The sequence below is a fragment of the Camponotus vicinus genome, unplaced genomic scaffold, assembly GCF_025532165.1.
Source record: "Camponotus vicinus isolate PSW18456_S1 unplaced genomic scaffold, iyCamVici1.0 SCAF_1, whole genome shotgun sequence".
Taxonomy (NCBI): Eukaryota; Metazoa; Arthropoda; class Insecta; order Hymenoptera; family Formicidae; genus Camponotus; species Camponotus vicinus.
In genome coordinates this window covers 19,581,143-19,603,219 of record NW_028141945.1, presented here as the reverse complement: position 1 = coordinate 19,603,219, position 22,077 = coordinate 19,581,143, and the positions used below count along the sequence as shown (strand labels likewise).

General features: G+C 33.9%; 1 protein-coding gene across 7 annotated transcripts in view; it reads right to left on the bottom strand.

The window, feature by feature from the left end:
• The window catches only part of Tpst (tyrosylprotein sulfotransferase), a 375,255-nt gene that overhangs the window by 275,301 nt on the left and 77,877 nt on the right, over nucleotides 1-22,077 (bottom strand). For 3 of the 7 annotated variants that reach the window (XM_083078149.1, XM_083078164.1, XM_083078158.1), the window contains exon 1: nucleotides 16,612-16,703. The gene's annotated coding sequence lies outside the window, so the exon portion shown is untranslated. Of the gene's footprint in view, nucleotides 1-1,975; nucleotides 2,122-16,611; nucleotides 16,704-22,077 lie in introns of those variants that run through there. The other 4 variants (XM_083078154.1, XM_083078156.1, XM_083078151.1 and 1 more) reach the window with 3 other exon arrangements.

The window sequence follows — 22,077 nt, the reverse complement described above, 5'->3', positions numbered from 1 at the left end:
CATTGATGATAACTAATGGTTTTTTACTGAGATTTCAGAAAAAAATGTTTATATATATTTATATACTTTCTTTCAATTTTGGATATAAGTGTCATAATGTAATTTTAATTCACATTGTATGTATTGTGTAATGTGATGATAACTCTTGTTTATCATTTTATCATTGAAATTATTTCTGTCATCAATAAAATATGATATTTTTATATATTTGTGTCTAAAATAAATTAATAATTACATTTACCATATCATATATGTGTTATTAATAATGTTTATAACACATTAAAAATGTTTCAATTCTTTGCAATGTTATAATTCAACATATAAAATGTCATCTAAAATTTGTAGAACGGAGGATAAAAAATTATAATAATATTGTTTCAACAGAACAAGAAAGAAGAAAAGAAAGATAAAATCACATTAATATCACAAGAGTCGAGTCGCACTTTTAATTTATTCTAATATTCGGGTTATATGTTTGCATTAATATTTTTTCTTTTTTAGATAAAACTGTTTTATTTAGATTCTTTGTATTTTGCTTCCTTTCTGCCGTTCCTGATAGCAAATATAAATTTGTTTTAAAGTGGAGAATGCAGAAAAAAAGATTGCAAACAGAGCGAAACAAACAGATGTCAAGTGTATTCCAAAGTTAAAAGGCGAAGGTGGTAATCAAAACACCTGATATATCGATCGTGACGTCACGTCGTCCATCATATGTGCGCATAGACATATAAGATACATAGCCAGCCAATAATTTCGGCGCGACTCGGAACACCAATCACGAGTACATAATCGAACCAAATCTACCCGGAAGGAACCGAAGGAGATCGCATTCCAAACCTTCTCCCACTCTCTCTTACTCAACAGCTGATGGTCTGTCAATGGAATATTGCACGTTTATGTGCGACTGGAATTCAATATCGGTGACAAATGAGAAGCCTTATAACTGATATGATATAACTTGAACGAAAGAACTTAAAGCGGAATTTTTCAATATGTTTGGCTTAAACATTTATGAATCCTCTGTGGAAGATTTAATTTTAGCCAGCAATATTTTCTGTCGCTAATCTTCTATCCTGCAGTGGAATAATTCTCAGTACGTTTCACTTTATAATAAAATAAAATGGAAATCCTCCTAAAAGAAAAGACACAATATAAAGAATAAAAGTATTTTAACTAATTTCAACTACATTTAATTTTAAAATAATTTGATTTTATTGCATTTATTTAATATTGAGTTTAACATATTACATCTATCTATTTTTCCAAAAGTATAATATAAATTTAAAAATGTATATATTTTTATTATTAGTATTAATTAATATTATTAGTATTAATTTTATATATTATCCAGAAATATTATATTATATTATTTTGTAGAAGAAATAGAACAAAAATATTTGATGATGTAGTAGTTATCACCCACAGGAACTTTCTAAAGAGACTAAATAAATATTGAATGGAAGAAGTGACCTGCAGGTAGATTAAATGATGAGCCTAGTATCGGTTTGGCACGTACTTGACTTGGATTTCAGATAGGAAGATTAAAAACTGGTAAAAGAGAGTTACATTTTATGCATACAGTATATTTCTTTTTTATTAATTGATATAACATACAATCCAATCAATAGACATATTTCTTATTTTGTGCTCTAATTTATATTAAATTTATATATTCATATTCATTCATTAATCAAAGTTATTAAAGTTATTAAAGTTATTATAACATTACAACTTTTAATTGTAATGATATATTAATTAGGTTACACATATTATTAGAGACACTACCAAGGTTGGAGAAAGATAGCATTGACTTTATTAAGTGTATAAAATATCTATCGAATGATTCTCCGATGTCGTTTTCGTTTATGAATGATTATATGTGATTACCGCCTGAGAAACAAGTACCAACATATCTAAACATATACGAATGAGGATGTGGCAAAAATTATAACGGACAATATGCACTGTAACTTACACGTTACGGAGGAGATAACCGGTCCACGATATTGCCCGAGCATAGAGAGTAAGATTCTGCGATTCCAAATGCCTAGGTATCAAATGTGGTTGAAGCCAGAAGGTTTGAACTCGCCGTTAATTTATCCGAGTGGATTATCGTGCACCCTGCCAGAAGAAAAACAAGTGGAATTCGTTAACTGTATAAATATTAATTTCCAGGATTGAAAAACGTTCGTCTATGTATATTTAATCCTCTTAATTTTGAGTTTATATATCTTAAATGTTCAGTAATTTAAAGACTATGCAAAATTCATTTCGATTATTCGTGCGTAAATTTCATATTGACGATTTTTCTCAGATTTTGGGAAAGATCCAAACTGGATATTTAGCGTTTATTTGTCATATACAACATTTTAAATTAATTTTTATATTATGTTAAATAATTATTATTATATATCTATGTGTGCAATCATGTTAAAGCTTTGCATTTGCATTTGCATTAGCGAAATCTGGTTGTGATGTTGAGTACGATTATGTAGATCCTAGAGAATTAACCCCCTCAGTTGGAGACTAGAAAGATTTCGAGCCTATTTTTTGCTGGACAAATAAACGGCACCACCGGTTATGAAGAGGCTGCCGCGCAAAATAAGTCGTTGCGGGTGTTAATACCTAAGGCGATTGACGCATCAATTAGAAAAATTCCCCATGTAAAGAGAAAGTTTAGTATAGATTATCGTATTTTTTAAGTTAATTGTGAATCCTTAAAAAAGTTTGAACTTATTCAGAGAGAGAAGTAATTTATAATCTTTTATATCTATAAATGATTTTCGTGTTTTATTATTTCCCGATTATTGCCGATTGAGAAGATCTGATACATAGAAATGCTTTTAAATATGTTTTAAATAAAATCGCGTTTATATGTATATTTAGGTATTTAAGAAACCACCGCTTCAGATAAGCCGAACTGAGGGTTATATTGGCGTTCTCATTGACAATTTAACAACAGAGGATACCAATGAGCTGTATAGAATGTTCATTAGCAGATCGGAGTTTCGATTGAATCTGAGATTGAGAAAGAGAAAGAGAGATAAATAAAAATAGAAAGAAAGAGAGATCTTGAACCGGATCGATGTTTATGACGTATCTCTAGCACTTGAAAAATATTGTTCGACATATTTCGAAAAACGCACATCTTGCCTGAATTCAATTATATACTAATGGATCGATGCAAGCAACCTATGCATCGAGAGTTACTCTGCATCTGAATACCGCGAAATTATAATTTTGGAAAAAGGCAAAACGCATCAAATGTTAAAGTAAAACACCCTATAGAAATTGACAATTCGATTAGATAATCATTAAAAGCGCGATTATATATATTTTTTTAAATTATCCAAAAAATTATAGCTCGGATAAAACGCCAGAATGTTAAGCATTTTTATCTGTTTAAATATTATTTTTCAAGAGGGAGAAAATCGTGAAATCTCTTAATCCATGGAAAAGACTGTAATATTTCTTATAAATCCATTTCCGGTATTATTTGAATAACAATGTCTAAACAAAGTCAAAATTATAGCATACGCTGAATAAATATCTAGAACGACTTGTAATTTACTGCTTTATAGGGAAGCAGAAATATTGGAAGAAAGAGAGAGAGAGGGAGGGAAAAAGAGAGTACCGGATTACATCACATTTTCCTTTTTCCAACTTTACGTAATTGTACGCCGCGTTTCCCCGTCGACGCGTAAGTTTAATGAAAGTTCGATGTGCCTTAGTGACGTCCGGTATCTTTAAACCGATATCATTATAATCGACGTCGTTGCTTGACTGACGCGCTAACGAGAACGAATCGATCTCGGTGGGGATGGAGGGTGAGTCTCGGTTAAGTTTCTAGGAAAGCTATCGATTCATCTCGAATCGTTCGAATTATCCTTGCAACGCGCACTGTTGTTCAACGAAATTGGAATTGCGGAAGAAGATATTGAATCCCGAGATATATCGATTTAAAAAGAAAAAGCAGATTTATAAGAATGTAATATATTATTTTTTCTTAATAAAAAAGAAATTTGATAGATGGTTCTATAAAATATATCGACAAATAGGTAGTTATAAATAATTTAAAAGAATTAATTAAGAAAAATACGCCAAATGTTTCGCCCTGAAGATATTTAATTATTTTTTTTACTATAATAATATGCAATGTAACATTTTATTTTTTTATATTAAATTCTTGATGCAAACAACAAAGGTACGAATCCGAAATTCTCCAGAAATATCGCGTAGAGTTATTATTCCAGCTCCACAGTACATTTCCATGATGGACTTCCAATTCTGTTGAACAGTAATTTGCAACATGCAACAACGGAGAGAAAGGTAAAGGGAAGGAGCGAGAGTAACATGGAGCGATCTTCGTTTTGCAACCGCGCGACGAATTCGGCCAAAAGTTACGATGCCCATCAAATATTTGACCTGAACCTTCCGCGTGTATAATCACAAACGTTCCGTTTCCATCAAGCCCATCCATCGCCGCCCAGCTCGCGAACAATTTAAACTTTAATCGTGAAAACTGCGGAACAATAGCGGACACATCGCGTGCGGAACAGACGCGGACAAAAGATACTCATTATACATAGACGTGGTATAGGAAACGCGTAGCATCCCTTTCATCCAAAATTACGTAATCAACGGTAACAATAATGGCTCGAAAATACAACAGATGATCAGAAAAGCGGAGAAACGAAAAGCGTGGGAAGAAATCGGGCCGAAATTTTCTGACAAAGGTATATATTCGCGATCATAATATTTGTTCGCGCAAAATTTGATTCCAGAATCCATCATTCAACATCAATTGCGATGACGCAATTGATATTCATCGCGTAGCGATATAGAATTAGGTAACACATTTCACATACGCTGATAGATATTATTGTAGTAGTAATAATAACAATAATAATAATAATAATGGCATCGTCCCATGCTGCGGATTGGAAAATCACCGAGTAAACTCAAGAGACAAACTGGAAAATAATAAACAATTATTATTATTTTGATAGTAATAACGCAATGTAAGGAGCGAATTTATAGTTTTCATGCTCGTGCATTTCCAGAATCCGTTATTCTTTGCAATGTTTATCTGAAATTTCATCGAGAATTTTTATCTCGCAACACCGAGTATGCTATTTTCTGACGTGCTCTTTTCAATATTTTACGTGTCGAATATTCGATTTTCGTTGAAAAAAAAATTTTATATCGCATGACATACACACACACAAAATGTTAACGGATGGGTTTCTTGGTTCATTTCATTCTTGACTAAGTGCTGCTTCGTTTTGTTTCTAACGTTCATTATCACATAGATGAGACTCTCGTTAAGTGAGCCCGATCACCATAATCGATCGAGATTTCACTTTGTTATCCCCCATCGCTATCGAAAGTCGATCGGGGTGGCTGGAGTTCAGTTGGAGAAAACTTTAAAGCCATACGTTGGGAGTAGAGCGGTCAAGCTTACTTAGCGCGACGGTGGCCGTTATTTTTCGCTTTTTATCTCGCAACAAAATCCCTTACGGTTGCTACGGTCGCCTTTGAAAAGCGTCGACCAGACGCTGAGAAGAGGTATTACATTAATGTTGCGCCGGCGGAAAAAATGAAAACTGACGGCTTTTTGCACTGAGCGACTCTTTGCCCTTGCAGCATATTTCGCATACGGTAATATTAATAAGGATATTTAACACCGAGAAAATTAAAGAAGCGCAAAAGAGAAGGTTTTTGATTTTTTAATAAAATTTATTTTTAATAAAAAATTTGTTGTGAGTTTATCAAAGGATTTTGGGCGAAATTAGTATAATTTCACGTTGTATATGAATTATATTTATGCTGCGATAATATATATGCTATTTGTATCATGTCACATACATACATACATTTATATAAAAATACATACAGTTTGTTTTCATATTTATTATAAAAATAAACGTTATTTATTAATTTACTTTATATTTATATTTAAATTTTATTTTTTAGTAATTTGTATTTTTAATTTATATTTTATATTTTTATTTTATAATATTTTATATTGTTCTTTTATACATATTTATCTTTTTGCTTTACCAAAGAAAGAGAGTGCAAAGATTACAAATTTGTAAACGTGAGCGACAATGTCTCGCTGGCGACATTCGGATTACGCGTTGAAATTGTGTATTCTCTGCCTCGGCAATCTTTTAATGGCGGCAACTATAGGTCGGGAAACGAGGAAGCATATCTACCGGAAACCCGGAATCGGGAAACGCAAATGCAACATCGGTGCGTACATCACGTCGCGCCTGAGCTTCCTGCTAATTGAGGACCGCCCAAGCTCGCAACCTAAACCACGAATCGAATCGAAAGTTAAACAAATGTCGAATCTAATTCCGTCACGCGTTAAAGCGTGAGACCAGGTATTTATCGTATGTACCGGGTGTTTCAAAATTTGGGATCAAAATTTGTTGCTTCTCTGCAACCAAGTGTGAAGATTGTTAAAATAAAAATTATTATTGTCCAGGGGGTATCTATAGATCTTCTTTTATAATTTGTCAAGTACTCTCTAGGATTTATGAAACTTACGTCGTCCGGAAAAAAAGAGATGGGATATCTATTTTCCCGACTATATTTCTCGATTTTCGCCATTTTCCAAACTTACGGCGATTACGGTTGTCTCTTCCGAAAATAGATTCCTTCTAAACTCCCTCCACACTCTTGCGGAAGCACAACCGCAAGTTTTCTTCTTCGGTGGATTCAGTTACGTCACTCTGGATGTTATCGATCGCCACAAAATAATGTCCTTTCGGGGGACGATTCTTCGGTTTTACGAGGAGGAAAGAGCTTGCCTTTCGGCGATAGAAGGTCAGCAGTCTGTAGAGTACAGCTAAGTTGCGGAAGCACTCGAGTGTTTTTCCAAGGGGAGAAGTCGAAAACTGCGCAGGATGCATTGTCCTAATGCAAAACGTCGTAGGACTTTGCTTCTTTGCCTTCAATTCTCCTTCCAAAGATCAATCGCTCCAGAGAACATTTGACATTCACAATAGAGCGATGACAATAGACATTGTCGCCTCGAGAATTATCTCGCGGATGAAATAGCCTTTCCAAAAGTTCTAAGAATGATGTAATAATAATAATAATATCGCGTTTTACCTCCATCTTAATTTCTAATCTACATTTCGTCTTTTTACGAGTCAAGAATACATATATGGATACTGTTTGATTTTATCATCTCCCTTGTTATCGATTTTCCGCGATAACTCTCACAAGAGTCGACAAACAAGTTTTAATTACACCGTCTACGAGGGCAATCACGAAATTTCGCGATTCAACCCGCCTTCCGTTCGTAAAGCATTTTGTAAAACCCCTTCAATTTCCGTTCCGGCGCGTTTTGGTCGGAATAGGCCGGGTCAGCGTGAGATTTAATCGTTCGATTTATCGTCTCGCAGCGAGAAATAATTCGCATTTGGCGGGTCGGACCGTCAAGAGAGACGATCAATGATTTGCGGCGCGAATTTAACCGGACGAATGTCGCGAAAATCAAGTACCGCTTTTCGCTTTTATCGCTCCATGTCACTTTAATTGCATTGATTTCACTTGAGGGCGGTTAGTTTATTATCGGCGGTGGAATAAATTTTCGCGGAAAGTTAACCAGTTCAACCGACGTTGTCCATGTCCATGCGCGAATGTCATCGTGAAGGTGAAGCAGGGATGAAGCGAGGGGGCGAGCGATAAAACTGGATTAGGTGAGTCAAACCGTACCACCCACTTAATAGCCACTTAATTACGCGCAAAGTATTAACAGTGCACTACTAACCTTTGACCTTTTAGCCGGGTGCAAGACAGAGCTTCTTTGTGATTTTGTCGGGGAAAAGTGTCGAAAAAAAAGAAAGAAAGAAAAGAAAAATTCGGAATAATCGGATCGGTTAAAATATTGATTACGCTAAAGCCCTCGTTTTATTACATGATCCATAATTCGCGACAGGATTCAGAACTGAATTCCATTTCTGATTTCATGCACCGGGTGTATTTTGATTTATTATGATATACGCATCCTATATATATGTATGTGTGCAAATGTTTTTTATCATACACGGTGCGTAGATTTATAAATAAAATTCGCTCTGTCGTGAATTATATAGCCGGTCTAAAGTGAATTTAATAATTTTTAGGATGACAGATGTACGTGAAAATAATTTTGAATATTTTTCGTATTTATCATGAACGCTGCAATGTGATTGTTTTGTGGATTCTTACGCCGTCATAATCGATAAATCATACCGATAAACTCAACGATAATCGTTAATCCTCGTAGACCTTTTGTGTTTTCGCGTGTACGATCTCTGACGATTTTTTTTAAGTCTACGTCATAACTTGAGGCATCATTCTCCACCGAAGAATTATTATCGGCTGAAATATCTCGTATCGAGAAACACCCTAATGAAGTTTACCCACGCGATACCACCACAAACAATCGATTTTCCTTACATCTAAACGGAAGGATCGCGCTTCGTAGAATTTCATCTCAGTGTAGAACTATTTCAGACGATCCATTATCCCCACAGAATTCGCGATGGATTTCTACTTACAAGGTGTCCGGAAATAAACGGATACTGAATCTGCATTATACGGTATTATCGCGACATCAGTATTAAATAAAAAAAATATCTTATTAAAGAAGAGGTTAATCTTAAAAAGAATATGAAAATTATAGAAAATTTTATTAGAGGAATCGTGATTCGCAGAAGAAATAACCCGTAAATACCTCTCTCAATTTCCATCAGTCGAGCAAACTAAACACGTTATACATAGAGAGGGAGATATGTGACCATCGTTTCAGATAAAAAACTGTCCAATTCAGCAAATTTGTCAGTCACGTACTAAAAATAGATTTTTTTAATAACCGATCCGTTGTTAGCATGACGAACGTTCTGGATTTATATTGAATTGCCGCGAGCAATAGTCCATAACGAATTTTTAAACGGCTTTTTAAATAAATCATCTATATATAGCATTTTATCGCCCGTTTTCTCGTCCTATTCGGAGCAAGCATAGTTTCTTGACAGATATTAAAATATCACAACAATGATATTTTTAAATTAAATTAAATTTAATTAATTCCAACTTTATAATTACATAACAGGTCGTATTTCTCGAATAATAGATAATTGCATAAAATATTATTTTAAGAAATATGTATATTTGTCTGCATGTGTGTGCATACAAATGAAATTGTATATATTAAGATCAAATTAATTATTCTCATAGCACATTGTTACATTTCTGAAAACTGAACGCGAATGATGTTTCGTTAATTATTTTTGGCTGCGAGACTCAATTCGATAAAAATTCGCTTAATTTGCTTTGATTTTCAGTGATTGGTAGTTTGAAATCTATCGATATCTCGTTATTCTTTCACCGATTATAGTCAATATTTTGATAAAAATAACACGATGTGTCCATTGACAGGCGATTCCACGACACACTGTATATTCGAGCTTTATGTTAAAAAATTCTCTTCAATGGATTAAGAGCGAACGTTAAGTAACAAGAGTAAGAAACGAAGGAGGCAAGAAAGTTCTTCAATTTCGAGTCAATTACGGGACTTTGCGGGACTCTTGCTAAAGACCGGGACAAGAAAACCAAAGGGCATCTAATGCAACTCTCTACAGAATATAATATTGGCGGGAAAATCAATAGTTGAGAAATATTTATAGAAACATGATCCCTTATCGCTTTTCGACGCTTCAGGATATTAGAAACGTGCGTGGATTGCGACGACGAGAGGAGAGGAAATGGCCAACGGGCTCTCGATACTTGGATCGAGAATGCTTCTCGAAGCCAGAGCAGCCGAGAAAGGGAGAGTTAAATTTAATCCCTCTCTATCGACCACGAGTTCTCGCACACAAACTATAACTTTGAAATTACAGTAACTTTTCCATGTTTGCGAAACGCGCAGTTTAGCGAATAAACATTTACAAAACGTCAGATATATTATCATACATATTTTGAGTTATGATACTGCATTCATCCGATATTTATTAACGTCAATGATATTCATACCACAATTTTATCGAATAATTTTTTTTCAACAATTACAAATAATATAAAAAGAAGGAAAAGAATAATGCACTTTGAGAAAAAAATTGTAAACTTGACTAAATATTTTCAACAAATTATTATTTTTTTAAAATAAAGTATTGAAATATTTAAAAAAATAATTATTAGTTGAAAATATTTAGCGTCAAATTTACAATTTAGATATAAAATTGGATGATATTTTAAATAGGATTCTATGTCGAATAACGTTTTCTCACGTAACATTTTTCCTCCATTGCCCCAAATCTTTAAAATTTTCTTTTGCGCGAATTCAATCTTCGAGTTGTTTTCTCTAGCGGATATATTAAAATCATTTTGCGAAGATGTGCTTTTCGATGAGTTGATTTGTATTTCATATAAATTGTGGGAAGCGATGATTTTGCATTTACGATCGTAAATTCCTCTTGCTATCGCGCATCACGCACAGAAATACTGTATCCTTTTGAATCGCTCTTTCTTGCTCAGTCTTTTTGCTTTCGCTTTTGTCTGGGATCGCGATGTAACCTACATTCGACGAGAAACGAGCGATAAAACACGTAACTATATGTATCTTACATCTCTCGAATACTGAGACGAAGGAAACAGGAGTGCAGCATCGCAATACGATAAATTTTGCCATATTTAATATATTCCGGTCGAATCGAACAAGTACCTTGTCGCCGCAACATTAGTTTACATTTTCACTAGTTTTCCGATCAAAAGAAGGAAATTGAAAATTTAAATGGCATCATCACAACGGGCGGAACAGGAGCCTCGTACAAAATGCAAATAGTATGAAAACTATTACGCACTTTTTGATTCTCCCCCTCCCCTAAATTAGCATAAATTCTCTCTAAATTCTTCAAGTCATTCTAAAAATATAACTAATATAATCTTTTTTTTCAGTGTAAATTAATTACATGCAACATAGATTTTATTACTGAAACTTGAACAAAAGGCGATAAAAAAATTTCGTACATCACTTTTATTCTAACGATATACTATCGTATATTTTATTCGGGATTGTATTTCCGGTCGAGCACGGTCAATATTTTTCACGCGACTTTTCGACCAAGAGAACAGAGAGCTATCAAAAATATATGGAAAATGTATGGACCCCAAATCCTCGCCAGAGGGAGAAAGAGAGAGAGAGAGAGAGAGAGATAATGGGGGAGGGAGAGGGGGGAACAAAGGAATGATCACCTTCCCAAGCTTTGCGCCGGAACACTCAATTTTTCAATACCGCGAGCGAGAAATATCCGCTTCTCCCATTCGTGCATTTGTATATTTGCATCGTCCCTTCTTGTTGTTGCTCGCGGACGCTTTTATATGCCAGACAGACCTTCTCCACCCTCTGGAATAAACAGAATATCGTCGGAAAGAGAACGAAGTAATTAGAGACCGAAGCCAGCTGTGTTCGAAGCGAGAGCACCTTTGTAAAATCGACTTTAAAAAAAACAAAAAGCGAGGAAAAACGGAAAAAATCCGATAGAAATGAAAAATATGCGCGTAATATACCTCGTGTTTTTCTTCTCAAATGCACTTTCCATACATTTGCTTTCCTTTCGCAACGAAATATTGAAACTGAGACCGATAAATATCGCGGTAATGGAACATCTCGTCAGTCATAATGATATATTTTTCAGTCTCGTGATATTCGCGTAATTATTTTAATAAAATTTCAATCCACGTGAGCCATAATAGCTGCGTAAAGACACTATTAATTCGATTATTAATATCATTATTGCAATTCGTTATCAAATTGTGTTGATTTAATTGTTATAATAAATATATTAATTAAATAAGTTATTATATAGTTTATTCAAACATTTAAAAAATATTAAAAATAAAATATTAAAATATTTGTTGTAGAAAAATATTTCGGAAAAAGATCTAACCAAATCTTTGTTCCGAGAGAAAATTCAGAGATCTAAGGAATTCGTGGATAAAAATATGCAAAGAATATATGCGAAAAATTCGAAACATTCCCTACACATGCTACAACGATAAATATCGATCACGCTTATATTGATGTAAACGATATGATAATGATTATGTAATAACGACGTGACTCCTTTTCCGGAAGCGAAAGAAATGGAAAATCGATGCTATCGCGAAATAACCAGGAATCTGTGGTTGTTCGGGGGTGGGAAAGGGATTCGAGAGAGGAAATCAACTGCAAATCAGCTAATATTCAGATACTTTGCGTCGTTATTTCTTGTCGACTTCTTGTCGCAATCAAAATGTATCGGTTTGCAAAATCTTCCCCTAAAGTCTTTTTTAATTCTTAAAATACTCTTCTAAAAAACACGTTAAAAAAATATCTAATTGTAAATATATATATGCGATTTTTCAAACTTTTATGTGCTTTCGTATTCAATTTTTTAAAACTTACGATATGTAAACAAATTTGTTAAATAATTGGTAGAACTTGTAAGAGATAAACGTATATTTATCGCATAATTCACGAGTTGCTAAGCTACAGTTAAACCTTAGAGAGAGAGAAACTAATGTGTCGCGGATTTCAGGATTAACATCCCGAGATATTCGCGCGAGTTACCCACACAACACCAACCAAGCTTGATCTTTGTAATCCCAATTTATAGACCATTCGGGGGATATCGTATAACATCCTTGACCTTTTCGTTGATAAAGAAATGAATTATTCCAAAAATTCTGCTTGTTGGAAGAATTCGATTTCTTGTAAAAACAACTTTACTAACCAACATTATAATTTTGTTTCAAATTAATTGAAAGCCAGACCGTTTTTTAAATCATGCTTTTATAATCTAGCAGTTATGTGGCATCCAACTGGACTTTCACCGAGGAAAAATTGATTTTGAAGATTAATTTCTGATCATTAAGCGACAGAATAGCTGTAACAACCTCAATGCTTTTTTCTCGTTTAATGGGACTCGTTTTAAGGAGACTCGAGAAGATACGAAAATACATTGAGATATCTTAATCGCTCTATCTTTCATGCGCATTTGCATGTAATCGAAAATGAATTAAACGCAATGACTGCCACGTTACACTTGCTCGTCTCTAGCGAGAATCACTTTCGACTCGGTCAATTTTCTTTTCAAACAAGTTCGGAAGAGAGAAAGCGATGAGAGTATACATATATTGAATGCTGTAACGGAAATCGGCTTTAGTTGTATTTTAATTATGCCGAGCTATCGAGCGTGTTCCAATTTAGCATTGCTTTTTATGTCGCGAAAGAGGACAGGCAAAGAAAAATCGAAAATCGAAAAATACGACAATTGATTATTTAATTCACCAAATCGTCCGAGATTTTCTGTTTGGCATCCAACTATATCCATGTAATTATATGTAATTGTCTTTTTAGAAAATTGTCTTTTAATGAAAACACGCCTTTAATACATATTCTTGAACATTTAGTACATTTTCTTGAAAGGAATGAAAATTAATAATTGGACAAATAAATGCAAAATACTAATCATTTCAAACTTTTTAATTTTTAAATTTGTAGCTTTGATTTTTTAATCTATTAATTCTAATTTTTAAATTTTCCTTCCTTTTAATGTACCACAAAATGATTCAACCGAGTTTTGCTTCTCACTGAGAGACGCTTCTGAACTAAATAAGGAGAAAAAAATTAAGATTCGCGATGATCTCGTGAAAGAGCCGTTTGTTGTTGCCATACGTTGCAATAGGATAGACAACTATCGATTTGGCATCTATATCGCGGGGATCAACCGCGTGTTTTATGACACGTCCCGTCGCGAGACTCTTGCGAGGGATATCCGGCGGACGTGTGTGCAGAATGTTCGCTATAAATAGGGATTTCCGTCGTTGACTCAAGCTCTAACGTTACCGCTTTATTTTCTTTCGTGATTTCTCTGGTGTACAATATGCTGACTTGTTTATCTCTCGCAAAACGTAACGACAGTTTGTTGTGAATTTATTGTTTAGTTCGACGCTCGGGCAAGAGCACGAACATCGATTCGGATGTTTAATAAACCAGCAGTACTCGATTGAATTGTGTTTTAGCGTTCTGATATTTTCTTTTTTTAAATTAGTGTCATTTTATTTCAATCGATTATTTCACCAAGTCACGTGGATTAATATCTCGATAAAAACTAGAAAACTAAACTATATCGAAGATATCGAATTTTTTTCTGCACATATGCCTCGTGAATCCTGTATAAAACGAGCATGTCACATCGATGGGTATATCATATTCTATGTATCATAAACTGATCGGTGGATGGGATTATCGACTTATAGATCTGCGATGTGTTCGAACGGAAACTAAAACAAGGGTACGAATGACATTTTGAGGAGGGCAAAGCACCGCCGGCGATGAATAATTCAATCGTTGATTTGCACGAGTCAGTAGAAACGTTGGCTCGATTTCAACATCGGTTTTTTCCACCCGGGTCGCATCGATCTAGCGCCTTCAAAATAATTCCATCCCACGCTCATAATTTGACCCGCTCTCGATGCTCTCGATAAATATATGACGCGCAGTGTCGAGGGATCATCGAGGCAGTATTTTAATCTTGTGTGTCAATTTTCGAAATAGACTTTGTCTCAGTAACTTTTTTCTCAATATCGCACACAAGAATGCTACTAATATTTTGCGAAAATTTTGTATGAAAAGTTTATTTAAAAATAATTCAAAAGTTTATTATTTAATAAATATATAACTGCTTCTCTCTTGCAGACAATACTCATCTCTCTAGTTTCCTCTCTCTTTCGAGAAATCCATAGTACAAGGGAAGCACGATCGATGTGTGACACCGCGGATATATCGGCGATGCGCGTCACGGAAATTAAAATTCTAATTTCTGGTTGATCAAAACGCGAATACTCGTCTCACGCGTCGATGCGCGTTGCATATTTCAACGTGTTCACGCGGTTCTCGCGCGGTGCAACGCAATATTTTACTCGAAACGAGCGCTCTCATATGGAGTTTTCACGCGTCGCGTGTTAATTAGATCGCAAAAAGCTACATCGAGTTTGTAACGAGGTATTTTTCCGCTTTAACGGAATCACGCTTTTTTCTTCGAATTTCGTTAATTGCTATTTATTTGTTTATTGTCTCTAGATTACTTTTCAATTCTTCGCACCCCATTTTTAATCCCAAGTCAATCTTTCCCTCGACGAATATTGTCGAGAGGCGAAAGTTGTCGTTGCTCGTCGCAATTTCGAGGACTGTAATTTCCGTTTTTCGCCGTGGTATTCGAGCCCCGGTGAAGATTTACGGCGGAAAAACACGGTTGACGAGTAGATGGAAATTCGCTCTGTTAATGAGCTCAACAGGTGCATGGGGTATATTGGACATTTGAAGCTTTTACCTCATGATTGCTTGACACGCGTGCGCGAATCGTTACAGCCTCGCGAAATTCGCGTCTTCGTACACCTTATGCGTTCCAATCGTGAAATGGAATCGATTTATATCGTGACGATAAAGGAAGCAAAAGAGGAATAAAAGAGGAACGGGAAGGTGGAATCGAGCGCGAGCAACGACAAAAGGAGATAGGTATTCGATGGAATGGAGAACATACGGAGAGATAAGAGAAGAAGATGCTTTTGTATGCCAGATAAAACTCGCGCGGTGAAGAAAACGCGGGGATTTCATCGGAAACGAGCGCTTTGATGAAAATATGTTCGGCGCAGCGAGGATTTTCTTCCTTGACGGGTTCAAAAGATTCCTCGGTGACTAAATGCGATTAGCGCGAGTAGAAAACCCGGTGTATACATTCGTCTCCACAAAAAAGAAAATGTACATTTTTTAAATAATTGATGTTTGATTGTTCAAATAAGAATTTCATCTCCCACGCGTCAAATATTTTACTTTTATAATTTCCTAAAAAGAAATGTTAACCTTTATAAAGTAACATTACTTTAAGATATATCTATAGTTGGATAATAAAGTTATTTCTTTTTCTAATTATGAATTAGTAATCAAGAGAGAGAGAGAAAGAAAATTCTTATTTTAATTTTAAATATTCTGCAAAAAAAATTTAATAAAAATAAGTCAAAGAACAAAAAAAGAAAAAATATATTCTTTTGAGAAAAATAAGTATCGATAACAAAGAAAATTTGCATTTTTAAAATGTTTTAATTCAAAAAGTAAGAGTTTGATTTTTCAAGTAGGAACTTTATTCCACGCGTCAAATATTTTATCGCACTTTTCTCAGCTGTCTGGAAGGAAATACAAACATTATCCTTCATAACATAATAATATAATTTTATCATTTCGGGATATATCTAGTCGAATCGTAAAGTTATCTTTTTTAATTATTGATTATAAGGACGAATTTATATATAATGATTTTAAAAAATAATCACAAAACACAGAGAATTTTTAAATTTTAATTTTAATCTTAAATTCTCTGAATTTTTCTTTTAATTTTAATTCTCCAAAAAATATAATCAATAAAAATAAGCCAAAGAATAAAAAAAGAAAGAAATATATTTTTTACCTCGAGAAAAAAGAATTATTGAGATCAAGAAGGTAAAGAATATATTGCTTATACTGATATCACATGTTCGCTTATAATTTGTTTATAATAACTTTTTAGTCACACTCACCCGACTTCGCCCAATTTGGCTACTGGCTAGGGTTGTGGAATAGTTGATAATCGCGAGACAATGGCAAACAACAGCGATCCCGTTGGCAGAACCTAGTGAAAGATTTAATTGGCTGTTAAACGATCGTTCGTTCAGAATCGATAACTGGGATAATCCCTCGCATCTCCCTCCTCTCTCCGTTCAATTAACGCTAATTACTCTTAACCGCATAATCAATATATACTGAAAGGACGCGCACGAAATTCCTCGCGATAAATCGATGAACATAAGACGATACAAAGGTACAACGAGTATTTGACATTGAACGAATATTTGAACAAGTAATTTTGTAAATTTGCATTTTAGATGCGTCATAAAGATGGTGAATACAATCTTTAATCTTATCCAAGATATATCAAATTTTATTTCATTTTATTTTATTTGACATTTGCAATTTTAAATTACTTTATTGCATTTTATCGAGGGGGAAACCGCTGATCAAAATTATGTACACTAATGCCTACTAATGCCCAATTCCTGGGCATTACTGCTAAATTTTTTACTAATGCCTAGTAATGCCCACCAATGCCCAAGCAAGACTAATAGGCTGCGTTCAGCAGAAAAAGTAGCTTTGCAACTGTTATAAAATTTTTTATATGACTGATTTATTACATTTAGATCGATAAGAACTAAGGGCAAGAACGGCCAAGAATTTCGACAAGAATTAATCGTATTGAAGAATCTTACAACAGTTGCAAATAAGTTGCTTTTTCTACTGAACACAGTCATAGTAAAACTGTATAAGTTAATATTTACCTTAATAGATTTACATAAATACACTTTATTTAAATCATCTAATATACAGGGTATCCCATTTTAAATAATACGCTCAAATATCTTCGAAACAGTGCGTTAAATAAAAAAATATTTCAAACCAAAGTTGTATGGCTTGAAGGGGGATACCATCAGATGGTGTCATTAATTTGACCTTAAATAGTTACTTGAAGGTCACGTGAAAGTCACCCTCAATTTTTTAAATAGAACTGCCTATTTTTTATTGCATATTCTTGTAGCTTATCTCGAGGATTTTCCAAAACACTATAATAAAATATTTTTCCCTCAAGTACTTTTTGAGTTATAAGGCTTGATTGAAATCATTTCTCAATTTTACATAAACCGTAAAATATCTTGTAAAATATTCATTTTTCGATTATCTTACCTTAATATTTTTACGTACAAAATAATGAGAGGAATCAATTGGTGTAAAGAAAACACATAGCTATTTTTAAGAAAAAATATGTAATTGTTAATTGCAAATTACATATTTTTTCTTCGAAACGACTATGTGTTTTCTTTACACCAATTGATTTCTCTCATTATTTTGTACATAAAAGTATTAAGGTAAGATAATCGAAAAATGAATATTTTACAAGATATTTTACGGTTTATGTAAAATTAAGAAATGATTTCAATCAAGCCTTATAACTCAAAAAGTACTTGAGGGAAAAATATTTTATTATAGTGTTTTGGAAAGCCCTCGAGATAAGCTACAAGAATATGCAATAAAAAATAGGCGGTTCCATTTAAAAAATTGAGGGTGACCTTCACGTGACCTTCAAGTAACTATTTAAGGTCAAATTAATGACACCATTTGATGGCCCCCTTCAAGCCATACAACTTTTGTTTGAAACATTTTTTTATTTAACGCACCGTTTCGGAGATATTTGAGCGTATTATTTAAAATGGGACACCCTTATATCCAAATTTCGATGATGACGTAACAAAACGAGAACAATAGTAGTGATAGCAGCGCTGAACCGGCGTTTACTGACCGGAATACTCAACGGATAACATCATAAGATATTAATACAATTTACCTAAAATTTAAAACACGTTTTATTGAGTGTTGTAATTGTGACATAAAATTATTATTTGGAAAAAAAGACTTAATATTACTTTAATAACGTCCATAATACGCATTAATACTTCAATAAAACCTAATAATGCCCAGGTAATGCCCAGTAATGCCCAAGCAATGCCCAGTAATGTCCAAGCAATGCTCAGTAATGCCCAAGCAATGCCCATTAATGCCCAAGAAACGCTAGTAATTCCCAAACAATGCCCAATAAGTCTACCAATGCCTCAAATCTGTACACCGCAATGCCCTCAGCGGTTTGTCCCTCGCATTTTATTTTATGAAATTATTTTATTACAATTTTTTTCATTTTATTCAATACACTCTTCGTACATTTCTTACATATTCAAGATGAATGGGGTCGCAATAAACTAGATGTCACGTAGAGTTTTTAGAATCGATAAAATATTGAGTCTCGACTCTTTCCGAAATTATTTTCAAATATATTAGGTGAGCAAAAAAGTTCTGAGCTCTTTTTTGCAAAATTCAATCTTTATTAAAAAACAAACAACAAAATATTAATCAGCGAAATATTCCCCGTTTGCATCGATGACCTTTTGCCATCTTTCGGGTAGCTTGCGAATTCCTTGGTGATAAAAGCTCACCGGCTTCGAAGCGATAAAGTCATCAATGCATTTTCGTATCTCTTCATGTCTCACGAAATGTGTATCAGCCAAGTGATGCTGCAGCGACCGAAATAGATAGTAATCGGAAGGCGCCATGTCTGGGCTATACGCCGCGTGCGGGAGAAGTTCCCAGCCTGACGCAAAGATATAGTCCTGAGTCGCTTTCGCAACATGTGGTCGGGCATTGTCATGAAGTAGGATTACTTGATGACTTCCATGGCCAGTAAATGGCCTCTTTTTCTCTAATGCATCGCTCAAACTGGTCAATTGTTGTTGATAGCGGTCTGCCGTGATTGTTTCAGTGGCTTCAGCAGCATTTTCTTTCAGATGAAACGCGAAGTGGATGGAAAATCGAATATGCTCTTTTGTTATTGCCATCGTAAACATTACTGATTTTTGAGGTTATGTGTATCAAACGCCAAACTGCACGACATTTTAAAAAGCCAAATATCAACGCTTTAAAACCGCAAAAGGGCGGGAAGATAAATAAAATTTAAATTGTTGTTTTGGTTGTATGAAATCTAAAGCTCAGAACTTTTTTGCTCACCTAATATCTGCAAATATTTTCCATGACATATAATTCAGCAAATATAAATTTCGAAACATCACCGTGATGAATAATTTTATTTATGCCAACAATCCGTAAATGGATATCGGATCTTACGCGGAAAGATTATCGCGTTTTGAAATACGATTTCGTGGGTGCGTTATTGCGTTTCGATCGCAAACAACCGGATCTGTTTGATCAAACCCGATCAAACCCTGCTACAATTAATTGAAACACATTGCACAACATGGTATTCTCCGATTGCAAACAATGTCGAAATAATTAGTATAGCGAATAATGCGCTATGAAAATAAATATGTTTGTGATAAACAAGATAAATTAGAGAGCGTGAGAGAGAGAGAGAAAGAGAGAAAAGGAGAGGGACAAGAGTGTTTTTTCGTATTACTTTCATGTGTGTGAGGTCCTTTTTTACATGTTACATCATTTTACATTTTTTGATTATTATTCTATGAAATTCAATGATATAAAATATTGCGAACGTAGTTTCATAGAGTAACACAGCCACAGAGATACACGTTAAAGGAACATTTGTCTTGCATGATAGTCATTTTTTAACAGGCAATTAATATACGCCGTGTGTTTCGGAGTATAAACGCGTTTGCTAGAAACGATACCCTTTCAACCCTTTGAAACGGGACCATTACGATGTAATGAATATGAAAGCAAACATAAATTTTATAAAAGCTACGTAAAAGGATGCCTAAAATAGGCAGAATTTATGAGGTTGGAAAGAAAATGGTATTTTTTTACTAATCCGTTTGTTGAATATATGCGCAAATCGATCTCTTTTAATACAATCGATATTAAATTATAATTATTTTAAAAAATAATTGTGTTATACTATACTAATATATAAAATTTATTATGTGCTCGCGAAATATCAACATCTTGTAGTCGTTATAATATCTTTCCTTTATGAGCGTAGATAATATTGTAGATCGTTTATGCGCCACGGCTTATAACTTGCCAGAAAGTGCTGTTTTGAGGATCGAATGCATTCCGTCGCGGATGCAATGGAAACAGGAAGCAGGCGGCTTATTAAATTCTCTACGAGAGCGAAATGCATAGCAAAGCGAATATAGCCACTCGCTATCTATCTCTTTCTCTCTCCCTCTCTCTCTGTCTTTGCTCTTCTCTCCCTGAGAGTTAATAACTCTCCTTTATACACGGTACCCTGGACCGTAGCGAGCCACTTTTCATCTCACGGATTCTTTGACCAATTTGAGGTCATTTCTTTCCACGGCGGAAAATGTCGAGATATATTCATTTTTCGTTGCGAGTTCTTCATTTTCGATACATCGACTTTCTTTTAATAATTGTAATTTTGATATTAATTACAATCAAACAATTATTTTATTAATTATCTTTTGCTGAGAATGCTCTTTTCTCAATTGTCGACATTAAGTTTTAATCATTTCAATTTTTTAATTAGACTAGAATATTTTTAATATGTCCATCATTTTTCATTAAAGGTACTTTCATTAACTTTGATGAAGATGAATGATACATGCTAATAATAATATATTTTGTGTGCCATATATATTGAATATATTTTTAATATTAAAATATATATTAAATATATATTAAAATATATATTTATGCTTATAGGTATATATATCATCGATTTAAAAAAATCGATTTTTCTTAGCGAAAATTTCCCAACAAAGAATATATTTGACGGACAAATTTCTATAAAAATATCAAATAATTGAAAGAAAATGTACCGCTCGTGTGTTGTCGTTTCATCCGTTTTGTATATTATGGATACCGTACAAAGCGTGAGATTTACACCTTATTTAAAAAAGTTTCGCGTTACAAAAGCGTAGGATATCGCGGCGATACGATGAGCTACGCGTGATGCGTTACCTTCCTAAAAGCTGTTTGCATGACGCGGGCTACGAGTAGAACTAAAAGTATCCACATAAAACGGTTGGAGCTTAAAACTACGCTATAAAATCGTGTATACAAGATGTCCCGGAACCACTAGATAATTCCTTAAACGAACCATCTTTGGCTAATGACGACGTTTCGACTCGTAGCAAAGAGTAAACTTTTTTTAATCGTACTTTTTCGAATTTTGATATTCACTTTTGCCCATTTTTATATTTGTAATTTTTATTTGTAACTTATAATTTTACTAAAATTAACATTTTTAATTTTTATAATTTTTCCTACATTCAAAATTTTTTATAAAATTTCATTAAAAAATATGTAATTTCTGTCATGTGTTTTCTATTTTACATTATGCAGAAACGAATGATGAAACTTACATAATTAATGAATTTTTAATCGTAAAATCATCTAATAAAAACAAAAATTCTCTCACACATCTTTTTAACAAACCTACAATTTTTTCCATTTTCTCAAAGCTAGATAAA